The sequence below is a fragment of the Falco rusticolus genome, chromosome 1 (assembly GCF_015220075.1).
Source record: "Falco rusticolus isolate bFalRus1 chromosome 1, bFalRus1.pri, whole genome shotgun sequence".
Taxonomy (NCBI): Eukaryota; Metazoa; Chordata; class Aves; order Falconiformes; family Falconidae; genus Falco; species Falco rusticolus.
In genome coordinates this window covers 27,877,968-27,902,791 of record NC_051187.1, presented here as the reverse complement: position 1 = coordinate 27,902,791, position 24,824 = coordinate 27,877,968, and the positions used below count along the sequence as shown (strand labels likewise).

At 48.5% G+C, this 24,824-nt stretch overlaps 1 long non-coding RNA gene across 3 annotated transcripts; it reads left to right on the top strand.

The window, feature by feature from the left end:
* Window positions 1-10,849: 10,849 nt before the first annotated feature.
* On the top strand, window positions 10,850-18,972 carry LOC119142389. Of its 3 annotated transcripts, none has more exons than XR_005102246.1 (3): window positions 10,850-10,975; window positions 15,292-15,516; window positions 16,435-18,972. It is a non-coding gene; the product is annotated as an uncharacterized LOC119142389 (long non-coding RNA). The 3 variants fall into 3 exon arrangements; XR_005102247.1 differs by lacking the exon at window positions 16,435-18,972 and adding an exon at window positions 15,784-16,428; XR_005102245.1 differs by lacking the exon at window positions 16,435-18,972 and having other exon boundaries at window positions 15,292-15,811.
* The last annotated feature ends 5,852 nt before the right edge of the window (window positions 18,973-24,824 follow it).

The window sequence follows — 24,824 nt, the reverse complement described above, 5'->3', positions numbered from 1 at the left end:
CTTTTAAAGTGTAGCTGTCATCCCTGAATCAGATTTAGTCAAATGCTGTGTAACTGCAAAATTATCCTATCCTTACCTTTTTTTATTCTCCATATAATGGACAGTTAAATTGGATTTTCAAATTTGAAGTGCATATGTTTTTCAAATCCCCACAGGGTTGCCATTTTTTCATTTCTAAAGCAACTCACTAATGTTTATCATTACCACACAGAAATATTACAATTCTTAAGGGGCACCTTATAAAATCAGTACAGGAGAAATATGCTTTATCGTCTCAAAATGAAACCAATTTCTCAGCTGATTTGCAATTTATTTACATGTTAGCATTTGATTTTCTGCTGATTTATAGCCCCACATGCCTGTGTCTTAGCTGCTTTCTAAATAAACACAATCAGGGTGGGAAAGCTAATACCAAATTACAGAGCTTTGTTCTAGCTTTACTCTATTAATGAGTTAAATCTTTTACCAATAGTGCCTAGTCTCCCTTAGCACTGAGTGTAAGGAGAAGTCATGCGTGGTATTTTATAAGGCTCTAGTTCTGGTATGCTATAAATAATCAGTAGGTGTGGAGAATCCAAGGGGAAAATAGAGATCTCAGAAAAAGCACAAGCAAAAAAATGTGGTATCACAATTATTCTTTTTTTCTAAGCTATAAACTTCGAGATTCAGCTACACCTCATGAAAACTCAGGTGCTGTGGACATTTTATTTTACACAGCCTTTTAAGACCTTCCTTCCACTGCAGCTTTGCAGGAAACACGCCGTACACACAAAATCCCACTTTCAGCATGTTCTCACTGCATACATGCAGCTGTCCAGGTAATGGATGACCAGTGCTGATGATTGTTTCAGAATAAGTATTTTAATGGCAGGTAAATTATTCATTGGCATGTAAAATAATACTCTCAGCCTTAACTAACATGGTAGTAAAAATAACCTCTGGCAAAGATCTCATACTTTCAAGGTTCAGTTCATTAATAAACAATACGAAAGCGAGTCGGCACAATGCATTCTGGAAGTCCAAGTGACTTGATGGGCGAGTCGGAGGGAGGGGGGCTGAGAATTCAAATATGCATTAGTCTTGGGGAAGCGCACCTTTTTCACTTATGTAAGGTGCATGTGCAAATTCTATGGATAATTAATGCAACAGTTACTTCAGCAGCATCAAAAGACCCACTGTTTAATTCAACATCCTATGAGCGTAGTGTGACAGCAGAGAGAAGCATGATTCCTGGCAATGAGTGACAGAGGGCATCAAGCATTCTTCTGAAATGCTCTTGCATCTCCCTCGAATGGCACATCAGGTGTGTCTGAGCTGCATTAATTACAGGAGGTGTTGCCAGCCCACAAGACACACGCTCACATCGAGCCTCAGCTGCCTGGGATGCCAGCCTGCCCTGGCACCGTGCACCACAGCCCCCTCACCATCCCTGCAGACGAAGGGCATGCTTTGCAAAAACCACGGCAGCAAGCACTGCTCGTGCAAGCCGCTGCAGTCACCAGCACTAGGACACCTCGTAGGGCTGAGGAGGGATCTGGCCACTGCAGGCACCTGCAGAGAGGTTGGAGGTGCAGATCTCCAAAAGCCTGGGCTCGGCTTTGCTGAACCGGGGCCACCAGAGCAGCCCTTCTGGTCCCTTTCTCCTGCCAAGACTGTGAGCTCCCCAGGGTTTCCAGCCCGTTGACACATTGACCACGTCTCAAGCACTGGAGCACAAGTGTAAAAAAGCCAAAGCAGGTCACGGCTCAGTTTCCTTGGTGAAGTCACGGTGGGTTTAGCCCAGTTATGAAGTGACTGCTTCAGTGCTGTCGTCAGAAGAGCCAGTGCCCAGATGCCCCCTCACACACCATCCAGGAACTCACACCACGTTCTTGCAACAAGCCAAGTGTGTGCTGGATCTGCTGGCAGACTCCAAATCCTGCACCTTGGTAATTAAACCCCAAAGTAGCAAGAAGGGACCTAGCCAAGGGTGAGCTCGTGAAGGAGGTATTTGTGACCTTGCCGCCAATCCCTTCCCTGGGCTGCAGTGCCTGGGCACTCTCCCCAGGCAGCAAACCCAGCTGTGGCAGCCACAGCAAGACAGCAGAGAGGCCGTTTCGTGCCTGTGCACATTACTGACTGCTTAATGGTGTTTTTTTGTTTTTTCCTGTTGACATTGATCATAATTGTTAGCCCATCGATTGACACACAGACTCCTTGACAGAATAACAAGTAATGCTCCATGCCAAATTATTCACTCTCCGCTGGTTAAATCACGCATCTTCCTGCAGTCAAACCACAGACACATCCAGCGGGTGGAAAACAAAGGTCCTGTAATTCCGAGTGGGGATGCGAAGAGCCGGGCAAGAAGTGGCAGAACATCAGGTTCCCAGTGCTCCCCACTGCCTGTCAGTAACGGGTATGTGACAGCAATAATGATACCGTCAGCAGAGCCGCCCCTGCCGTCTGTGCAGCTAGAGCAGCAGGGAAATACAGGAGGAAAAATGAACTGCATCGAATGGAAAGGGCTGAGCAACCAACACCGAGAGTAGGGCAGAAATCTCTTTTACGCTTAGAATTTGGATTTTTGAGCTCAGGATCTGCCCTGCAACCATGAATTAAAAATAACACATCTGATTTGGAGCCAGTTTAAAGTCTCTCCAGCCAGGGGGACAGACTAGCATCATGCCATTTGCCTCAGTAGACAAGCACTGATTTGCAGCAGGTTGTGACCCTGTTCAGAACCAAGCAGCTTTCCTAACCCTGTCCTAGGAGCTTGGAAGTTATCACCTGGGGCTGAACATACACTAGAGAGCCATCAGAGAAAGCACACTCCTCCTCCCCCCCGGAAAGTTTGCTTTGCTGAAAATCACAGCTCTTCCCAATTATTTCTGATGAATATTCATCTGTGCCGGGGATCTCATTCAGCAAGGGAGACTGAAGAACCTGTGGGTGCCTATGCAAAAATACAGGCACTTGACACCAAAGATGCTTGTTTAGTTGATGTGAGATCTCTCCAGTTTCTTCTCCCAGTACATACACAGGCTTTGTGGGATGCAATATATTATCCAGCGAATCATTCATCAAAGACCTAGAACGACGCACAGCGCATGTGATAGAAAAAGAAAATGGCCACCAAGGCAATGGTTTAAGGACATCCAAGGCAGACATTTGATGAGCAAAAAACTTCCCGTGAATTTGTGATGGAATAAGGGTTAAATAGGGGACTATCTATACCATCTTGTGTCAATCAGAGTCATCTGTGCATATCTGTGGCACGATCTCAAAGGGAAGTCTGGCATGTCAGAGGCTGGGCTGGGCACGGATTAGTCAGGAGCTAGAAAGGGCTTATAAAAACCTGACATGAAAATGCTTTGCTTTGCGTGCATTTTTATAGCATGAGACTGTATACGGAGAGCTGTTATCCCACCGGCTGCTAGGCAGAAGCAGGGAAAAACAACGAAATAAATTTTGGGAAAAAGAAGGGACTTCAAAGGAGATGTCCTCCCAGTGTAGGAAGAGGGTTGCTGAAGAACCTCTCCTGACTTTTGGGGAGCTGGACACGTGCCATTTGCAGACACTTCTGATAACGCCTTTCCAGCCTTTCCTTGTTTTCTTTCTCTTTGTTTTGACTTAACGCCGTTTTCCAAGCTGGCTCCCCTGTCCCTCCTGCAGGACCCTGGACCCCGCGCCCCTCGCCAGGAGCTGTTCCTCCGCCCTGCTCCCTGCAGAACTCTGCTGCTGCCTGTGGTTTCTCCAAAATTTCCTTTTAAGAAATCAGGGCAGAGAACAAGGGAAGTGGGTCCTCAATGACGTAAGTGTTACAGATCTTTGAAATAAGCTGGGCTCATTAATAGCTTTTCTAAACATTGCAGTCGCTGTTGATGATCTCTGTGGTAGTTTTTTGTGTGAGAGGGTTGAAATCTGCTGGCGAATCTTGACATTTTCAGATCCATGGTGGGCCACATGCTTGAAGACCTGCTTGCTTCCCCATTCTGATCGACTGCAGCTTCGCCGTAATGTGGCAGATTGTTTGGAGGGATCCATGTCAGGATATTTTAGGGAAGTCACTGCTAACACTGCTGTGAATACAATCTCTCTGTGCATTACACAAATCCCTTCCCTGATCAGAATTAGCATGGCAGTGTTGGAGCTTTCTGAGGGCTGCTGCAGGCGAAGATGGAGTGCCTGTTGCAGAGGCAGATGGACCCACTCGAGTCTGCAGGGAAAGAGCTTTTCTGTGCAGCAGCATCTTTGCTGTTGTCCTAACGAGAGCCCAAGCACAGCGCCTGCAAGCGCCGAGACATTGGAAGACTCAGAGGAGTGCACGGCACAAGCTGCTGCTGGCACAACACACTGGCGCTGCTCATGGGGATTCTCCGGTGCTGCGGTCCAGGCTGTGAATCCCAGCGGGACCCAGGCCCCAGTGGCTGCACGGGGCATGGGCACCCTTTCCCCCGGCATCGCTAGCCCATGGGCAGAGCTCTGCTCGCAGCTGGGCACCTGCATCAGCGCCTGGCTCCACTCTGCTTCCTCATGAGGAGCTTTGGAGGCTGTTTAATATAGATTACAGCAGAATGACTCTGTTCTCATCAATCCACAAACTGCTTAATTAGTTAATAATTTACTCCAGGTAAACTTGATTTGAGCTCTCTAGTTTGCAGTTTCAGCTGCCTCCCTGACACTGCCAGCCTCTCGGGAGAGCTGAGGAATGGATGGGGATATACTGGGGGAATAGCGCAGGGCACGGGCACCCTGGATAGCAGGATTCCCCCTGCTCTTACGCTTTGTTTTGGAGTTGCAGACTTGTTCAGCAGAGCCAGTTTCAGTGAACCTGGTTTCTCTAACATACATTCACTTCAGTTGTTTTCTGTAGAAAGGGAAGGGGGGGGGGGGGGGGGGGGGAAAGCCCTAAATCTTTTCCTTGGGATAAGCCCCTATGTTAGAGCCACGTTCCTTTCATGCTGTTGCACATGGGCTGATATTTAAGGCAGGGACTTATTGTATAACCCAGTGCCTGTGGGATTAAAAAAAAAATTAAAAAAAATATAGTCTCCATGGAAATGGAGGCCATATCTTTTGAAAACTGTATCAGAGCTCTCTATCCTCTCCCCTTTATCATTGTATTTTAACCTACCAGCTGCATATTTAAGAGCAGAGCTTGCAAGATGATCTTACCCTTTTTTATTATTTTCCCTCATGTGTTAAGGGAGGGAATACTGACAGGGACAAGTGACAGCTCGCTAATTATTCCCTTACTGCCACTGCTGTTCTTGTTTTGGACGTGTTGCTCATTTTCCTCTGCTCTTCGCACTGAATAATGCATGGGTCCCTATCAGTATTCATGCAGTACCTTCGGGAACTGCCAGCCTAACTAGCTGATAACTGATTCAGTTTGTAACCGGTGCCTTTGGGAGTTGCAAGGAAAAGTAGCCAAGAACAAATTTAACACTTCTTTCTCATTGCCTTAGAACATCAAGGAGAGGTACAGGAGGACTGCGCATGAAATACATTTGTTGCCTGAAGCTGTTGGAGGTACGTAACTAAAGTAAGTGCGTTTAACCCAGCGCAGTGCAGCCTGTGAGGTCAGTGGGCGATCCAGATGGCAGCACCCGGGAGGGAGAGGGCGAGGAAGCAGCTATTTCAAAGCAGTTGTTTTCAGCAGATGCCCTCTTTAGGTTTTGCAGGGATGTGCCAAGAAAAGCCACCCTAGAGCCATCTGTACTTTGGAGTCAGAAATAGTGCAAGCCTGGTGCACGCGCTGGGGTATGCTCTGAGTTATCAGTTGCTATCGGCGTGGTATGAGCACATCGGAGCAGCAACCCCGTGGGGTTGGAGCCAACCAGGAGCAGGATGGGGCGCAGCCTCTCCCGCACCCCAGGCAGCGTAAACTGCCAATGCCAGGGCACAGGGCTGACCCTGAGCAACACCTATGAAGCAGAGCCTGGTTCCTTACAGCAAGGTCTGTACTGCTCCAAAGCAAGCTTCGAGAGCACCCTCTCATCCCAGGGAGAACATAAAGTGAATGAGGATGGGTAAAAGCAATTTCCTCTCTTCCTCTGTTAAATGTGATTGCAAGTGGGAAGAAAGGGAGAGTGAAGTCTGGCATTCTCACGGGTGCCACAGTTGTTAAAGGTGAACAGCTATTCTGCGTACTACGTGACATGCACTGTTTCTTCCCCCAGAAGTGGGGGGGACTGGACTCACACTGCTGGGAGCTGCTTTGTGGGAAATGGGCTGTTCTTGCCACAGAAAGGATGAGAAACTGTACTGAGCAGTTGGCTGAATATTCTTACTTGAGCTTTTCATCTGATATGTGTCAGATGGTGTGACCTTAACCACCCTTAATGGCATGAACTTAACCACCATATTCAGTTTCATTCCTCTCCAAGTGTATGTGTGTATATATATATATATGTGTATAAACTAGTGCCATGGAGGAAGATATGCATTGGGTTTTGGGTTGCATCAAAGTTGTCAGATGTGTCTTTTGAAGGAGCTGAAAGCAAATGAGGAGATGACCTCGCAAGTGTCCATCATGCCTCATGTGACAGACAGAGGTTCAAGCAGGAAAATTTAAAAAGTCTTTCTTGGAGCTTGCACTAGAAATTATTTCACTAGTTCAAACAAAATGAACTCGTTGAGAAAGTTTAGAAGTTCCTCTTCCAAGTAAAGACAATCCAGCTGAATGCTAGACAGCAAGTGAACTTTGTTCACAAGGGACAATGTTCCTGAAATGCAGCCAGACTTCAGAGCAACTTTGTCAAGATCTAACGGAAAGGTCACGGCCAGGCTGTGTGTGGACTGGGCTGGGGTGCACACATTCCCCACTGGCAGCTGCATGCCAGCAGCCACAAGCGTGGCATTCAACAGGACCCCCTTTGGAGGTGGGGGTGAGAGCAGGGGTGTCACAAAAGGAATGGGCTAGAGGGACATGGTGACCCAGCTCAGGAAGCTCTTGACTCCAACAAAGCTGCTATGCATTTAATTGATTCTTCTCCACTGTTCCCATCTCAGGCTTTTCTGCACTTTCTTGCAAGGCTGTACCATGCTCCTGCTCCCAGTGCCATGAGGAAGACCAGCTGGCCACATCAGAAAATCCTCTGTGACCTGCCCCATCAGCCCTTCCAGAAACATGCAAATAAGGTATATTCACTGACAGCCAACAATTGCGGGTGGGTGGTAGGGATCAGCCTCTCTTTCCTTCTGGGTTCTGCAAAAGTTGACAGCAGTTTGTATTTAGAGTCCACTAAACCCCCCCAAGGTTAATTGGACAAAATTAGTGAATCTTTTAAAAAGGTAGGAGGAGAGCTGCATAACGCTGATCTCTTTATCATGCCATTTATAATTACAGCAAAAAATAGGATGTCAATGAGAAAATGAACTACAGAACTGAAAATCCCTTGGTAACGATTGCACTCGTATTCCTTGCCCCCAGTCTGCTGGAGAAGTTTGGCTTCAGCTGCAACGTGCACATTGTTAACTTGGCAGTGTCACTCGTGCGCCTGTTTCCATGAACAATTTTCCCCAACCTTAGTAAGCCTTGGAAAGACATTCACCAGTGTCTGTGGCGCCTCTGGGGAGCCCCTTGGAAGACAAGAAAAAAAGCCTCAAGATACTGTATGTCAGTCTATCTTTCACTATAATTATCTTTATTGATTGGGGAATCATTTACATTTCCATATCTCTGAGTTTCCTGTTAGAGCTACTGTTTAGATGTGTTCATGGATCAGATTTCAAGAGATTTCATCCCAGGAAAAAAAAGCCTTGTTATGTATGAACTATATGCAAATCTCAAAAGAGAGGTGATGGGGCTTTATGGCAAGAAATGACACCAGGAATCGTAGCATCAGTGGAAGGAGAAAAGAGGAAGCAGCCGTGTCAAAGCCATTTTTCACAGCATCCCCAACACACAGTAATGCACTGCACAGATTTCCTCCATTTAGTGGAGCCCAATATTTACTCAAAATAAAGAACAGAAATGCACAAAGACACAGGGCTACCAAACCAGAAATTCTCCTTTCCTGTAGGTTTGCAATGTGTCCTGAGGGGATCGCTCCTCTCATAGACAGGTATACAGAAATATCTGCTAAACTCCAGTTTGGAAACAGTTGAGGATGACTTCCCAGAGTGTGCTCTCCCCGAAAAAATCACTTCCTTCTGCTAGCAGAAATCCTGCTTATGTTCTTTCTGGTTACCTCATTGTGTAGCTCTATTAGTCTTCTGCTGCTTGTTGGCGGCAGAACTTAGCCAGCTGGGACACCCCTTCACCCTCACACCCCAGCCCCATGCAGGGTGCCTTCAGCCTTGGGTCGTCTTTCAAGGAAAGTAGTGTTTGCCCGTTTGTTGGTGGACACTGATGGGTGTGGGGAAGAAAAAGACTGCAACAGCAAAAATACCTTTTTGTGACAAAAGGTGTGCAATGACACTGTCTGGAGTGAGATTTTAGGTGCAGCATTGGCAGTAATTAGCCGGTACTGTTGGCCCTCCAGGAATTAAAATTGCAGATATGCACTGCTTCTCACCAGTGTGTAACTGGTGGATGGGGGAGAGAGCAGGAGAGGGCCTTTGCATCCCCACCCACTGCCTCCTCTGGTGCTAGACAGGCCCTTGGTCACAGCAGGTCAGGGAACAGATGGGGACACGCACCACAGACAGGAACGTTGCTTCCCAGCATTGACCAGGAAATCCCGGTTGCCAGGGGCTGGACCAGTCCATGCCCTGACTCAGCACTCAGGCTTACAGATATCTCAGAAAACAGCCACTTGCCTCCCTCTAACCAGCCCCTCACACGCAGCCTGCTCAGTCTCACCCAGACCAGACAGAATCTGTGCTCCAAAATGGATGTTTTTCACATTAAAGAGCTGTACAAACATTTTATTTCCCATTTGTGGCCCTTTTGCAAACAGCAGAGAATCCACTCTTTCCTCCAGAAGATTTGTGTCCAAGGGAGCTCCCAGGCTGACATAAAGCTGCCCATACTTTCAAGAGGCCTCTTTGGTAAGCTCTTATTTCTTGGATTCCTTCCCAAAATGAGGCAGTATCACTTATGGGAAGCAACGAACAGGAGTGATATGAAGCATTGAGAAAACCTTCCCGTTTCAGCAGAGGCACAAGTGTCATGTCTCTACAGAAATATCAATTATATTTTCTGTACAGCTAATGAGATAGCAGTTGGCAAACATTAGCAGGTAAACAGTCAAACACAGCCTAGCACATAGTTTGGGCTTTTTGAATTAAATTTTCCTGTTATTAAAGTGTCCCTGAGCACTGCACCCGCTGGCATGCCCAGATAAGGAGCCCATAATAATCAATGGAGTGAGGTGAAACGCATGAGGGAGCCCCTTCCTCCTCTGGCTCCCAGCTAAACAAACCCACTGGCACCACGGTGCCTTCAGAGGCCCAGCATCCCCATCGAATGAGCCACTGGAGCTTTGGCCATCATCCCTCAAATCCCTTTTAACTGTGTTTTGATTCCCCCAGTTTTGGCTCTCTCACATTACTTCACCCAGTTGAACCACAATTTCCCCAGCTTAAACCACTGCATCCTGCATCCCAGGGACAGCCAAGCCCTCTGCCCCATCCCCACACCAGCTGGGAGCACCAGCATCATGCCACGTACCCAGCAGAGGGGATATTTTATTTTGTGACTTATCTGTTCACCTCTAGCTCCAGGCTGGGAAATACTATACACGTACATATTCAGGCTAATTTTTAATAACCCCCAGCATTTAGATGTCTCTATCCTGCAGGGGTTAAAAAGCCATGCCATTTTAAAGCTGCATTTCACACAACCTGCAAGGAGAGCAACAGTCTTCCTTGCACCTAGCCTGTGGCTCTGGACACCAGGCTCCCAAGTGCTGTCAGCTTTGACACGGGGTAACAGACCCCAGTGCACCCACAGCACTTTTGGGCGATGCACCAGTGACCCGTCAGCAGGTACCTGCTTTACAGACAGGGAAACGGAGGCACAGGCTGGCTGCCCCCTCCTAAAAAGAGCAGTTTTCTCCCCACAGCATCAGAGCTTCCTTTGCTCACTTTTACTGCTCTGTTCTTTTTGGTGAATAAGAGAGCATATCTGATTCAGCAATATTATTAATCCCATATGTAGCTTATGAAGGGAGGAAAAAACAGTAATTAAATGCAGTCATAAGTTAAAAGAATCAAACGTGTGTTTCTTGCTTGCCTAATATCTGGCAAACACCTCGTGTTTACTCAATCGTCTGCCGCTGATTCGGCTGAATTGGGAGGCTTTTCTAACCTGCTGCATGCACCCTTTGGCCTGGCCATGGGCACACAGGGTCTGTGGGATGGCCTTTATTTCCCCAAGCTTTCTGTACTCAAAGAAACACCAGCCAGAGCCAGCACCCACTGTGCACACGGGTGCAATTGGGTGTTCCCAAGCACAGCTGGCTTTCCCAAGCTAACACCGCAATAAACAGGCTCAAATCTGAAAAACAAATAAATACAAACTTCTACATGAAAACAAAAGCTAACAGAAAGACTAAGAATTTGGCATGGACTGCTAGGAAAGGGGCAGCTGAGCAGGGTACAGCAGAAGAGAGGTGAGAATCAGTTGTTGATACTAGGAACTAAAGAGAAAAATCAGAAAGGGAGCTTCCATGCTGTAGGAGGAAATAATCAAGCTGAAGAGTAAGAAAAGGTTACCAAAGTCCAGAAGAGAAAAAAAAAAAAAGATTGCCAAAAAAAATATATCCCAAAAGCAAGCAAACAAAAACAGAACTGAAGGGCAGCAAGCTACAAAGACACCAAGGACAAGCACCGTCAGTAACAGGATGGTGCTGACACAGCTTGCCATAGCCCAGGAGATAGCAGGAACACCCACCCCAAGAGGAGCACTATAACCAAACCTCACACCACCACCTCACCGCAGTGCTTGCAGCTGGCTTTTCAAGGGTGTCTGTGTGTGGGCGGTTGTTCCTGCAACCGTGCTCCGCACAGGTGGGAACCTAGGGCAGGTGAAGCATGTATACAGGTAAGGGCATCAGCCTGGTAAGAAAATAGGTTTGGGTAAGTTCTGTGGGGGTTGGCCTTGTAAGGTAAAAAGCAAGTGTGTGGTTTTAGTTTTGGGCTTTTTCTGAAACAAAAAGAAAAATATTCTTGTGCTCTGTGAGATGCTGGTGGGTGATTCTTTCAGTAGGGGATGGCACACAGTTTACCAACAGAGTAAAGTTTCTGCTTATTGCTTTAGGAGCTCCTTCCCTGCAGCTGTTCTGTGAGATGGTTTTGGAAAGGTCCTTCTAGACTGAGAGTAAGGTAACCCTTTGGGGGGGGGGGGGGGGGAAGCACGTGAATTAATAGTGTTGTACTGGTGAGATGAGAGCAGTAAGGAGAACATAGACTTCTATCTAGTCCTAATACACTGAGCTTTCAAGTGGTTCCTAGATTAAGCTTAATCTCTCTGAAATAAGGGTGAGTTGTGCTCTCTGAGTTGGTTCTGTCCCTCAGGCACTGGAGGGTTTTAGAGCTCGCCCTTGCCAGGGTCAAGATCTGCTTCAGGGTACTTGGCCAGAAGGATGTGGAAGGAGGTGGTGACTTGACCAGAAGGATGTGGAAGGAGGTGGTGTAAAGCTGAGCACGTTTCTGCTGCAGTCAGTTGGTTCCTGCCAGGTGGTGTGAGAACTGAGTGATATTAGGAGAACATCCATTCATTATATTCTACTCTAATATTTTAACTGTTAAAAGAGCAGCCTCAGAAAGACGAAACGTGTGGCTGGATGTCCCATGAAGCCCCAGGGAGGACCTTCTCTTGCAGGGGCTCCGGTGGGCTCTGCCATGCCCTGGGCTCGGTGGCACCGTGTGGTTCCCGTGGCCCAGACTCTAGCAACTCCCCTGTTCCCACCCAGCCCTCCTTCCCTGGTTTTTCTTGCTATTCCCTCCATCCAGAGGATCATTTTTCAGACAGCCCCAGTGCTTTGCCCTGCAGTCAGACTATTTAGTCTGGTTTTGGTGACCCTGTCTGACTGTTCAAGAATAAGCTCTCAGGTTTCTCTTTTCTCTGCAATCACTACACTTTTTTTTTTTTTTTAAACAAATACATACCTTTGAGCCTCAGCCTTTCAGAAGGACTTAAGGTGGTCCCATTCTCCTTCCTCTGTGAGGAGAGATACTCAGAATAGCACTGGGATTTGCATTCCTTTGCAATTGTGCTGCGGGAGTGCTGGGTTACCTTCCCCTATTAGTCACTGCAGAGCGGCCATTCAGAGCTAACATTTACCAAAAAAATAAAAATAAAAATCTAAAACTATAGGAATACTCGCGTTCTAATATACAGGCAGGACTTACCTCTGAGCACTAAAGGAAAGACACCACCAGAGTTTTCTTTGGAGAAGTGATGATATAATTTTTGATTTGACTAATATGTGCTGAAAAAGCCCATTGTGCTTTAAATGTTAATTCCAAAAGCTTTTAAAAATTGCCATAAGCTCTTTTCTTTGTGCTGCTCAGCCATTGTCCATAGCCCCTAGCAAGAGTTCACATTGTGCCTCTGCATTGTGAGCTCTGTGCAGAGTCAGCAGAACGGGCTCCTGCTCAGGATGGATGGCTGTGACTGTTCACCAGTTAATTTTGGTTTAATTACTATACGCAAGTCGAAGTAGCTAATCGCTCGTCATAGGCTTTACATTTTAGACATCGTTACTCCAGCTTCTAAAATACAACTGGCTAATGCACAGGATGGCTTTTTTTAAAAAAAGCCCTGGGTTCTAGAAGGGGTTAAAAGCATGAAATACCTTTCTCCATAAATAACAAACAAAGAATATATTTTGAAAATAAAATGTGAGGAACTGATGCCATATCATATAAAATTTCTGGAGCTTCACACTCTGGGTAGTAAAAGTGCTGACTGTGACAAGGCAGGGGAGGCCTTTGCATCGATCGCAAAATAAAAGTTCAGCAGCGCTGGGTGCTGGGCTGGGATAGCTGGATTCATCCCGCTTTATTTGGCCTACTGCAAAACACAATAACCGCTGGATGTAGATTGTTCAGCTGCTGCGTGCTAATGAAGCCTGCATTAATCAGCCACTGTGTATTGATTTTCATGATTTGTCTGTCTGGGCCTCTCAAACGGGTCTGGAGGAACTTGGTGCTTGACCTTCACCACGTTCAATGAGAGGGGGGAGCTGCCTGGCTCCCCGGGCTCTGGGGGAATATCCCCATTTCTGGGGCTTGTCCCAGCTCCAGGAGCTTTCCCAGGGGTCATCCAAACCCCTGTGGCTCTGCTCTCCACCGCCGGCTGGACATTATTTTTATTTCAATGATTCTTGCTGTGGTGGAGGGAGAAGACAGTGACTTCCCAGCTCTGACGAATGAGGCGCTGGGGGTGAGACCCAGCGCAAAGCCGGAGCGGTTTGGCAGGGGACCTTAGTGTGAAAAATACAGCAAATTGATTTTAAAAGGCATTTGGAGGGGTCTGTGCACCCCCTTCCACCGCACCGCCCAGAAGCTTTTCAAGTGGAACAGCCTGCAGCTATTACAATAAACACCTCAGCCGCAACCTGTCTCTCATTTGCATATTAGCAGCCTTAATTTTGATGAAATATGCAAATGTATGCAAAATGAAATTCATCTCATAATGACACAAGGCGATTAAACAATTTTTATGCTTAAATATTCTGTTTAATGAAATCAAACAGACCCATGCGTGTGACAAATTTGCCTCAGCATGGAGAAATTAGTGGATATCAAAAAACTAACACAGAATCCCAAACATGGGACGTACTGCACTGGGCATTGAAATCGCCTCTTCAGCGTGAAAATAATCAGTGTTCCTGATAACCAAATGAACTGGAAATTATATTACAGAGAACGGCTAAAACAAGTTAGTGGCAAGGTACTTTGTTTCCTACTCTCCAAAGAAATCCCATTCTCCGGCCATCTTTTATTTATGTTCCAGATGTTAAATTCAGCAAACACGCTTGCAGGATCTTTTCAGATATTTTTGTGTTTTAAGTAAAAAGATGATCATATAGCTTCGCACAGCTGCAAGCAAAGTGGCTTTGGTGGATCGGGTGCCGCTGGATGAATCCTGTGCCAGCAGCGCTGGTCGGTGTGCTGCGGGACTGTCTCTGCTGGCACGGTGCTGGCGGTGCTGGCGATGCTCCTGCTCCTCGTCCCCATCCCGATGCCAGCCACCGTGAGCTGCTGTTTGCTATAATTATGCACTAGGTCACTAGTGCTGCACGCATTTGTTTTTATTAGATGCAGGAGTCTAGAGCAGAGTGCCTGGACATACATCCCCCTACACCTCAGCATGCTGCTTAAAGCTTGCGCCAGGCTCATTAAATGTTTCCTTTGCCTTTCTCTGCAACCTGATGATCTTGTCCAGCTTCGCCTCCCACATGAGCATCCCACCCCGTGTCAGTGGGGGCTGGGGGTGCTGAGCCCTGGCCCGGAGCAGAAGGCTGGCAGGTGGGGAGCTGCTGGGCTGCCCCGGCTGCAGTGGATGTGCCAGGGCAGTGGCCCCTGCACAGACCTGCTTTGGGTCTCCCCGGGTCACCTGTGGCAGAGCACTGGGACAAGACAGAGTATGGGCAAACTCTGCAGGAGTCACGGCATCAAATGGGGAGTTGGAGCTGCTGCTGCTGAGTGTGATGGAGTCATATTGCTGGCGGCATCCTGCGCTGCTCTGATTGTAAGGAATTGGCCCTGGGATGGTGCCATCTCCCCGTGCCTTGGTAGGGAGGGATGGACTCGTGTGGGTCCCCCCGGAGCCCTCCATCCTCCTGGGCACGGGGACATCTGGCTCCTGTGCAGAGAATGGGAAGAGGGTTTCCTCTTCTTACGCAGCTGGAAAGGGTTTCTTTTCATCAGTATGCAATATGCTTGATCTTCTTTTCCTTTTTTTCTGATTTTTCTTTCCTTTTTTCTAAAACAAAACCATCTCCCAGCTGCCAGGACACGGTCCCCTGGCCAGTGCTTGGAGGGCTGGGCGCAGCAGCTCCCTGCCCTGGCACCAGTGGGCTGCAGTGTCCCCAAGGTGGCTCTGCAGGCAGGGCAGGGGGCTCCTGGGTTTGCAAACCTTACAAAGGCCCCAGCTCGGGTGTGGGGAAAAAGGGAGAAGTGCACAAGGCCGTTATTTCCCAGCATTTCATTTCAGTATTGCTCTCCATCCGTCAAGATCTTAAAGGTTTTTTCCAACTGAAATTCTATGAATCTATGATTGTCTGTGGATTTCTAAGGCACATAAAAGGTGACAGTGATGTTAGCCATGGGGGAGTAACCTACTTTTTGAGAAGAAGAAACCAGTTAGGAATTATTTCCAGTTTGGTGGCCTGTTTCTCCTTTCCCCAGTGCGGTGCTCTCTGCTGAAACCAGCCCTTCCTCCTGCAGCGATCAGAACCCCCAGCGTGGGAAACACGATCCCGGTGCTCCAGCCTGGACCAGCATGAGTCGTTCTTGTTGCCACGCTGGAAGGAAGGACTGCAGTGACCCTCAGTCATGCTAAGCCTCTTACCATTAATGGTTTGTCCAGATGTCATTGTTTTCCCCTCTCAGTTCAGATATGATAAACCTGAGGTAATTTAATATTAGTCCTATGCATACTTGTGTTTTATTTTCCTGTGGACTGTTTTTACTACAAATAAGTTTTGAAAGGAAATTGCTGATGATGATTTTCCCATGTTCCAATTAACTTTGTCATGCTGAATAATAGGTAAATTCACAACTGGCCTCACTGTTTTCTAGACCCAGAGATGCCGAAGGTCACCTGATGAGTTTGCACTCCAGGATGTATTTCCCAATACTTAGCCCATCTTCTTATTTGTGTTTTTGTTTTGGTTTCAGCACGCAAAATGAAAGTTTCTGCAGCTTCCCTTGGGTGTCTTGTACATCTTTCTGCCAGGAAAAGAGAAAATCTGGAATACTAAATCTGTGCTTGAGTCCAATTCTTTATACCTCCCATTGAACATTGGCAGGGAGGCAGCCTGCACACCACCATTCCCCTCCTCCTGTCCTTGCTCAGAGGAGGTGGAAGACAACACCAAGCCTGGTGGTTGTTCCGTGTCTGGTGGCTCTTGCTTTCCTCTGAGAGCCCTTTACTGCCACAAAGGAGTCCCAGTGATGCGCAGCACCCAGCTTTGCTCCAGTCACTGATAGAAACCAGCATGTTTCCACAGACTGAAAAGATAGTAGGGTTGGAAATTATCTTTTCTTTCATCTGTCATTGCAGACTCATCCTAAATTTTCTGTCTGGAATCTTTTCTTTGCCTCTCCCATCAGAGCAGCATACAGATTTTCCTGTTTCCTCCCTCTCACTCCCTCATGTCTTGGCCGTTCTGGCTGCACTTTGTCCCAGCCGTGTTTCCCTTGGTTGCATTCTGCACTTTCCTAATTCTTCCAAGTCCCGTGTCCTCTGCTGTTGGTGGTATTTGCAATTTATCCTGGCTGAGTCTCATCTGTAAACTTTATTGATAGTGTGTTTATGCTGTTTTTCAGAGTATTGATGGTGCTCACAAGCAACGCTAGTCCTAGTGCCTGCTGGTGCTGCACTCCCCCCATGCCCCCCATGACACTTGTCCTGCTGCTCCATTTTGGCTCCCGTGGAGCCCGAGTAGGGTGGAAGGAGCATCCCGACTAGCTCCGGCTCCCGAAACACCCAGCGGCCCTGCAGATGAGTGGGACTGGTGCTGCAGGGCAGCTCTGGAGCCCTCACACACCCACTCAAGCCTTCATGCATCTGGAAATACCATTGCTGCCTCCCGATTCACAGCCGTGTTTTTTAACTACTGCTCTCTCCTTCTGGCTTCACACTCCCCTACACAGCATGTCCCTGACTTCCCCTCCTCTCCTTCTGGGCTGTCACAGAGTAATTGATGATTTTAGGGAGTAGTTGACTCAGACTGCCTGGTTTTGCTCTGTAAGTTCATTCCTGCAGCCTGGACCCAGGAGGCTGGTGTCTCACTGTCAGCACGGGACTGGAGCTGGGCACCTCCAGCCAGGCTGGGGTAGCTCTGGCTTTGCTTGGTCCCATGGAAATGCTCTGATGGACTGAGGGCATCCCAGGGAGCGCTCCATGCTGCGCCATGCTGTGCCTTGCCATGCTGCGCCATGCTGTGCCATGCTGTGCCTTGCCATGTTGTGCCTTACCATGCTGTGCCATGCTGTGCCATGCTGTGCCACGCTGCCATGCAGAGCTGTGCTGCACAGAGCAACTCTTCCCAGCCCCTCAGCCGAGTTAACAACTGGGAGCTGCACAAGCATTTTTGGCACCTTCTTTCCCCCAAGGGAGACTACTAGCCAAAGGGGGGTCTCTGGGCGAACCCCTGCCAGCCCCGGTGAGGGGATGGGTTCACTTGGTGCCTGTGCCCCATCCACGCTGCCACGGACAAGGCTCCCTTCCGCTGTGCCAAAAATTACACAGAGCTCAGAGCCAGGAGCTGTAGAGCTCAAACACGGACCCCTGCCAGGCCTCATAGCACAGCCATGATGTAAGAGCAGAAAGTCAGCAAAACCCCCACCACTCCAGCGCAGGAGCATTAACCCTTGCAGCAAGGAAGGTTGTGGGCTTCTGGTTCTTCCCCTGAGGGATTCTGGCTTGTCCCTTGCCTCAAGGCACTGCTCCCCCAGCAGCTCCCAGCACCCACCCTCCTTTGCCGGCACCTCAGGCACTGGTGGGACACCTCCCCACTCCAGGACCACCCCCAGGCTGTGCTGTCCACACTGACGAAACCAGTGGCTGTTTTTCCTTGCCAAGTGCTGGGCTGTGGCAGCTGTGTCAGGTGGGCATCCCTGTCCTCCAGTCCTGGCACTCCTCGGCGGGTGCCACAACTGGTGTCCAAGCCTCATGCTCTGCCTGTCCTCTGATTTAAATCATTCCTAAGGCAACAGGTTACAGGCTAAGAAGTCCTTAAATTATCTAAGAAAGTTTATGAACTTTCACAGCATAAAGTGAATGTGACATTTCCTCACCATAATAGATGTTCATCAGAAATGACTTGATCCAAACAACCTTGTGCTACAAAGCCATTGGGCCATGAAAAACCTTTGACAAAACAATCTCCTTTAAACGTGGCTTTGCTGGAATTAGGGCTGATTATGATCAGATGACTTAGTATTTCGACCTTGTTATATTCCCATTATTTTGACAATTCACTGAATATTTGTAATATTTTACTCTGGATGAGTACTTTCACAAAGTGAGGTACGTACAACTGCTGTATTCATTTTTCTGCGTGGATTTAGCTTGATCAAGAAGAGATGATGTGCTGTATGCTGTCCCTGCTGCACTTTCTAAATAGGCCATATTGGACTAATAAAAAAGGATGCACAAAGATGTTCTTCATCCAGAGACCATCTAGTGAAAATGCACCCTTTTTTTTTAATGGTTAGGACTTGCACTGTGCTGAGCTCAGCTGGTGCTGGGAGCTGTGGCAGCTCTGTTGCAGCACCCAGGAGTTGTGCTTGCAGATGTTTGGGGAGCACAGGGGAGCAATTCTGGCCCTGCCCACATGTGGTTCCGGGGCTGGAGGGTTTTCTTCAGGGACCAGACAAGCAATGCATAAATAAATAGGCAAAGTGGATGCAATTCCAAGCTCATATCATGTTACAGTAATCAGAGAATAAAACTGTTTTTCTCTGTGACCTTGTTACATCCATTTGCCAAGTCTGTGGAGAAAACTGCATGCCAAAATCAAACTTCCCCTTAGAAAGCATCACTGTTCCTCTCTCTGAAGTCAATTAAAAAGGAGCTTTAGATGGGGAAGGGGATGAGGGAGCGTGATGCACTGCAGGGACTCTCTGAAAAGGTTGGTCGGGTTCGGATGAGTGCTGCAGGGAGCTCCCGTCTCGGGAAGGACCCAGCCGAGCTGGTGCTTCCTGGTGGGAATCTCATGGATGGGTGGGGCCTGATAGTGCTGTTAATTGATTTGCTTTTGATAGTGCGAGCCTGAGTTTATTGTAAAAACTCCCGGCGCAATTGGAGGGCTGCCTGTTATTATCAGTCTAAATAAATATGGGTTAACAACAAATTTGAAACATCTGCTTGGGATGAAACTGTCTCTCTGTTAAGACTTTCCTAGCAAAGCGTCTTGTATGAGCGAGGCGGTGTGGGAGCCCCAGTGCCGAGGAATGCATGCGGGAGGCTGGCGGTCCAGGGCTTCGGCCACTGCTGAGCACATCTGACCGGCTGTGCTGGGCTCTGACCTCCATGGGATCTCCAGTGCTTCCAGGAATGCTGCTGGGTGGTACAGATACCACAGCTGCTGCTCTGGTGCAAAGCCTGATCAGCGCAGGGCTGGGCTGGGAGTCCCACAGCCCCTTCCTTGTACGCAGCGTTCCTGGGAATGGTGCGGTGTCAGCTGCTGGACCCAAGCATTGGCAGAGCATGGGTGTCTGTGTGGCTGGTGATGCTTAGAGCCCTGGGATGCTAAAGCAGAAATTGTTTCTGGAGTGTCTTAGGCTTTAAAGCCATTCCCAGGCTTCTCCTGCACAGAGGCTGCTCATACTAAAGAGCTGAAATCCGAGGGAGAAGCTGCTTGGGAGAGCAGCCGAGCACAGGGGTGCAGCTGCCGAGGATGAGGGTGGCACTGGTGGGTGCTTCGGAGCTCCTGGGGCTCCCCAGCTTGCAGGGGCTGGGGCACTGAGCTCAGCCGCCCTTGGAGATAAGATGAATGTGGGGGGAAGGGAGGGAGGGCTTTCTCACAGGAACCTTGTGGGAAAAGCAAAACCTCATGTCGTGGTTCACTAACTGCCTGTCTAATGATATCCCCGAGGGAGCTGGTCAGGCGTCATAAACCCCAGCAATTTGCCCCGGAAATAGGTGAAGAGATGTAAATGTGCTGAAGAGATGTAAATGTGCCACCTTGCAGGAGCTGGTGGCCCGCTGGGCAGCTGGTGCAGCTTTGGGGCAGGTACCCTGCAGTGCCTGGGATGGGGGTCACTGCGGGGGAACCACCTGCCACGAGGGTGCACGGGGATTTGGGGGCTGGGCTGCCTCCAGCCTGTCCTCACTCGTGGAGTGGCTGGGCACCCCACCCACCCACACTGGTGCTGCAACCCCGAGGCCCTGAGCACAGCAGTGCTTGTGGCATGCCCTCGAGACTCTGGAGGGGTGCACGGTGTTGTGCTCCCAGACAAAAACACTTGCAGCGGGCAAGCACACGTCCTTCCACAGTCCCATATGGAGGGTCCCAACTGTGTGCCAGGACAACCAGAGCCCAGCGATGGAGCCTGGAATTTCAGCTCAGAGGAGCACCTACATTCAGAGGCGTATTCGATGCTTGTTGAACATGAGCGAGGCTGGAAATTGTAGTACATGTTAGCATCAGTGCAGTGCTCAGTGGGGCCTCAGGGCTGCTGATGCAACAGTTTTATTTATTTTTGGATGCATGGGATGCTTGGTACTGAATAAATAATAATGCCTGTATCAGTGGAGGCAGCATGGTGCATAGGCTGCAAGCGCACGCTCAAAGCATGCTGTAAATTAAGCGCTAGCGGATGTCGTGGAGACGAGATCTGCCTTAACCTCACGAGCTAGGAATTTGAGAAAGCCACCTTGGCCACCCTTATCCTTCCTCCCTCAGTGTCTGAGACAGGCCAGACCCTGTCAGCTGGTCATCTGCCTGGATCCTCCTAAATCAGTGCTCTGCTCTCGCTTTTTCCTGAACACAATCCTATCTCCTCGCTGTTGGACAGCAGCCAAACGCAATCACTTCTCTGAAAGACTCGCTAAATATGTTCAGCAAAAGAATTTAATTAGCCTCTTTCTCTTCCACATGAAGCTTTTTAAGAAAAAAAGAGGGGAGAAAAGGAAAAGAAGAAAAGCTCCTTGTCTTCCAAGCCTATCTTCTCAGCTCACTGTTGTAGTCTTGCTGCCCTATTCAGGATTTTAGTGTAGCTCCAGCTCAGAAAGCCAAGCCCAGGGGAGCAAACCTGGTCCTGCCTGTGCACCACGCTCTCCCCAAGCACTTCAGGGGAAGAGCCATGCATCCCTCCTCCTGCTGGAGGAGTCGATTTTACTGGGACTTGGAGTTTAAAGGATTGTTTGGTTGGGATTTTTGTTTTTAGTTTGAACTCCTGTGAGAGATGAATCATAGCTACAGAAGTTTGGCTGAGCGTACAACGGGTTTTGCTGAAACACATGAATGCTAGGGAACACAGGGACTGGCACATGTCCCTCGTCAGAAGAGTGCTCCTAACGAATACCGTATATCCCTGCGTAGAGGCTTCCCTGGACTGGCAGCCTTGGCCATCCCGCTCTTCCACCATGCAAAGGGCAAACGGTCTCTTCCGAGGCTGCTGGGGTGGGGGCTGCGGGCAGAGGGAGGGCAGAGAGCTGTGGAGAGAGGGGCTGCAGGTGGTGCGTGCTGCCACTTGTCAAACCGTCCCCTTGTGCTGGGCTACTGTGGAAGCTTCTGGGGGAGCTGGGGAGGGGACATTTCCCTGGTGCACGGGGTGGGCAGGACAGCTGGGGGGTGGGCTGGCTTCTCGTCCTGGGGAAAGATGCTAGATGGGCCTCTGCAGCACTGACACTGAAACTGGGGGTTGCAGCTGGTGTCTGGACTTGGATAAACCGTGCTTGTTTCAACTGGTTTTGCCAGAAACCTCACCTGAAAATCCTTCCTCTCTGCATCGGCGAGAGCTGACGAGAACACTACACTTGTGGTTATTGCCAGTTATCTTCAGGTGCTGAGTCAGGCCCAGGACCGCCCAGGGCAGGATCTGTGTGGTCTGTGCGGAGCAGACATGTAGGGATGGAGCGCAGGAGCTCTGCCCAGCCCAGGGTTCGGGGCATGGGCACCCTCTGATCCACCGGCTGGGCTGGCTGAGGGGTCTGCTGGCAAGCTAACGAGTTGGGAACCAATTTGTTATGAAATTTATGAAATGTTATGTAACTGCGAGGAACCAAAAGACAGACTCTCTTAAAATGATATCCTTGTTAATAATCTCCTTCATCCATCACTGCTGCTCAAGGATCCTCTCGCCTTTATGCAGAACATAAATTATTGGGGGCGGGGGGAGGGGCTCTATAGGCACTGGGAATTATAAACAGCTGGTTGACCACAAATTACACCTCCTGCATTGTCAGCGAACACACGTGAGAGCAGTGACTGCCCTCTGTGAGCACCCGCGCCGGGGCTGGGGGCTGCACGGTGAGGGAAGCCTCAGGACTTTCAGGAGAGCTGGTCAGGACACTGCGGGGCTGGTACCATCCATCAGCCCCAGAATCTGCCCGTGGCGTGGCTGTTGCGTGCAGCTGCATCTGGTGTGTGGAGCAGCTTTGCAGAAGTTTGGATTTCCACACGCAGCTTGAAGGGCAGCTGAGCTGGGGTCTGTGTGAGGGGTTCCTCTGTCTTCAGAAGCCCTGGAAGCTTAGCCCTGCTCTCCGTGTTTATGACCAGGGCATGATATTTTAGCTCTGGTGATACAGAATCCTTATTTTCATTGTACCTTCTCCATGCCCACACTATTCTGTGCGCCCACGAGGACAAAAATGCCAGGACCCCCAGCACAGCAGACACCCATCCTCCTTCTGCTGAGCATCTCTCAAGTACTGGCTTCAAATCTGACTTAACACTTTGAGAACACCAGAACTTGGATGTCAAACTTCCCTCCCTAAGAGACCTAATTTTTAGAGGGACAGCACTCAGCGTTTTCTGAACCCTCTTTTGGTTTCCTGGGTATTTACCCAGAATCACTCATCACTTCTGCAAACCTTGGCCATCACTTTTATTTCATAGCATCTGTGCAATGCGGCCAAAGCTAATGCTGATGTTGGCTTTCGTGCAAAGCTAAGGGTTAAGGGGAAGGGATCAAACCACAGAATATATAGTGAATGCAGCTTTTCTTGTTCATGCTGCATTGTGATATATTTAAACTTTCATTTAGCATAAATACTGTAGGTCAAACACCAGACAGATTCACCAATTATATTTTCCCCTATTAGATGAAATATGTTTCTAATTTGGCTATAGTTTTGTTTTATTAGACCTGTGGCAGCAAGGGTGACCCTGTTTCAAAATAACCTTTTCAGATCATTTAGCCCTAGTCTTTTGCAAATAGAGTTTGATAAAGCAAAAATGTGCCAGTCTATTTTTTAAGTGAGGGTTATGTGAACCCAATTCCTTCCCTGAGTCAGGCAGGGGCCCCGCCAGAGCTTGGGAGCCCTTAGCAAAGCATTATGTTACAGCCGCCTATCTGTGCAGCCGAGCGAGCGTTACAGACCTGATGTGCATAGCTCAGAACTAAAATATTGTTTATTTTGCACAGCAGATTTGGGCCAAAGGATTTTTGTCTCTTTAAAATGTAATAAAATATAGTATTAGCATTTCCTGGGTTTAAATACTTTCAAGCCTGACGGCCTTTGAACACTGGTTGAAAGGCTGCGCAGTGTGACTCACTGGCCCCAGCTACAGATCTCCCTGTTTTTCTTTAAAGTAAGGAAGAACCCTTGCCTCTGAACGAGAGAGCACGCATCCATCAGGTATCTTTCAGGATCAGCTTTTGCTTTTTGTATGTGGTGAAATACAGATAGATTAGTTATTTTTACTTTATGCAATTCCATTTTTCTCCTGGCTTATCTGATCCGCTTATTTTACCAAGGGCTTTATTTCCTCCAGGCTCTGAAAGAAAGCTCAGAGCTTCTTGGAGCCCGGGGCCCTATTCAGCCTCCGCGCCAGATATCCATCAGCTCTGATGGCTGTGCGCTATCGCTGCCTTATCACGCCTGCTTACAAATCCGTGGAGGAGTTTAACAACGTGGTGGTGTGTGTCTGCAGAAGTTTTCCTCCGCACCTGAGGTCTTCGCCCCAGGTCTGCCCCTCCAGGCAGCCCAGGTGCTGTGCGTGCCTTGGCCCTACAGCCAAGCACAGAATGAGTGCCCGGACCAGAGGGGATTGCTCCTTGAACAGAATTTTCTTAAACGGTCCTCCCTCCTCTTATTGCCTGCAAAAAGTGTGTAATTAACTAACTTCTCCCTTTCCCCGACTACTTCAGTCATATTTCCTGTATTCACCAGCTAAGCTCCTGGCTCATCAGCCACTGGCAAGGGTGCAATCCCAAAAATAAATCCACAGGGAAGGGCTCTCCTGTCCCAGACTGCTGGCCCTCCTGCCATGCTGTCAGCACCTCAGCAGCCCCTGGGCTGTGTGCAGCCTGTCGGTGAGGGGACGGGGACCCTCACAGCCTGTTGCTAAGGGGATGGGGACCCTCACAGCCACAGCCTCGTGGGTGTCACATGGGCTTCTGGCAGTTGTGCTTCCCCTTAGCTTCTCCTGCTGCTCATTGGACTTACTGTGCATGATGATCGCCTGAAAAATAATAGTGAATGGCCATAAATGTGGTACCAGTGCGTCCTCCTTCTGTTGGCTTCATTTACATGACCACGTCGCCATGTGTGTGTGTTGATGGACCAAGAGCGAGAGCGTCCCATTGCAGAACAGCAGGAATGGTGTCATTGCCATTGCTGTCATCATCATGAGTCACTGTAATTCAATATAATTGTAACAGTAAAGCTTTTCACTTTGAAATTAAAACCAGTTGGAAAGCAGGATGTATCTTATGCAGAAAATTATTTTTAAAATGATATTTTGAACTGAGAAAGTCATGCTTTAAAGTTTTCTGAGATATGATCTTCTTAGCAAATATTACTTGTTACTAGTTAAATATTTGATAAACACAAAGATAAAGCCCAAATGAAAAGTATCAGCAGTAGCAAAACGAAATCCATGTAAAAATGTACTTGAAAATCAATGTATTCCTGTGAAATGTTCTCATGCCACTGAAACTGCAGTTTCCAATGGAAAAGCTCCATCAGAAAATTTCCTACTAATGCTACCCCAAGCCTGGAACCCCAGAGCTATACTGTTTCAGACACAGTTCAAAGCTGT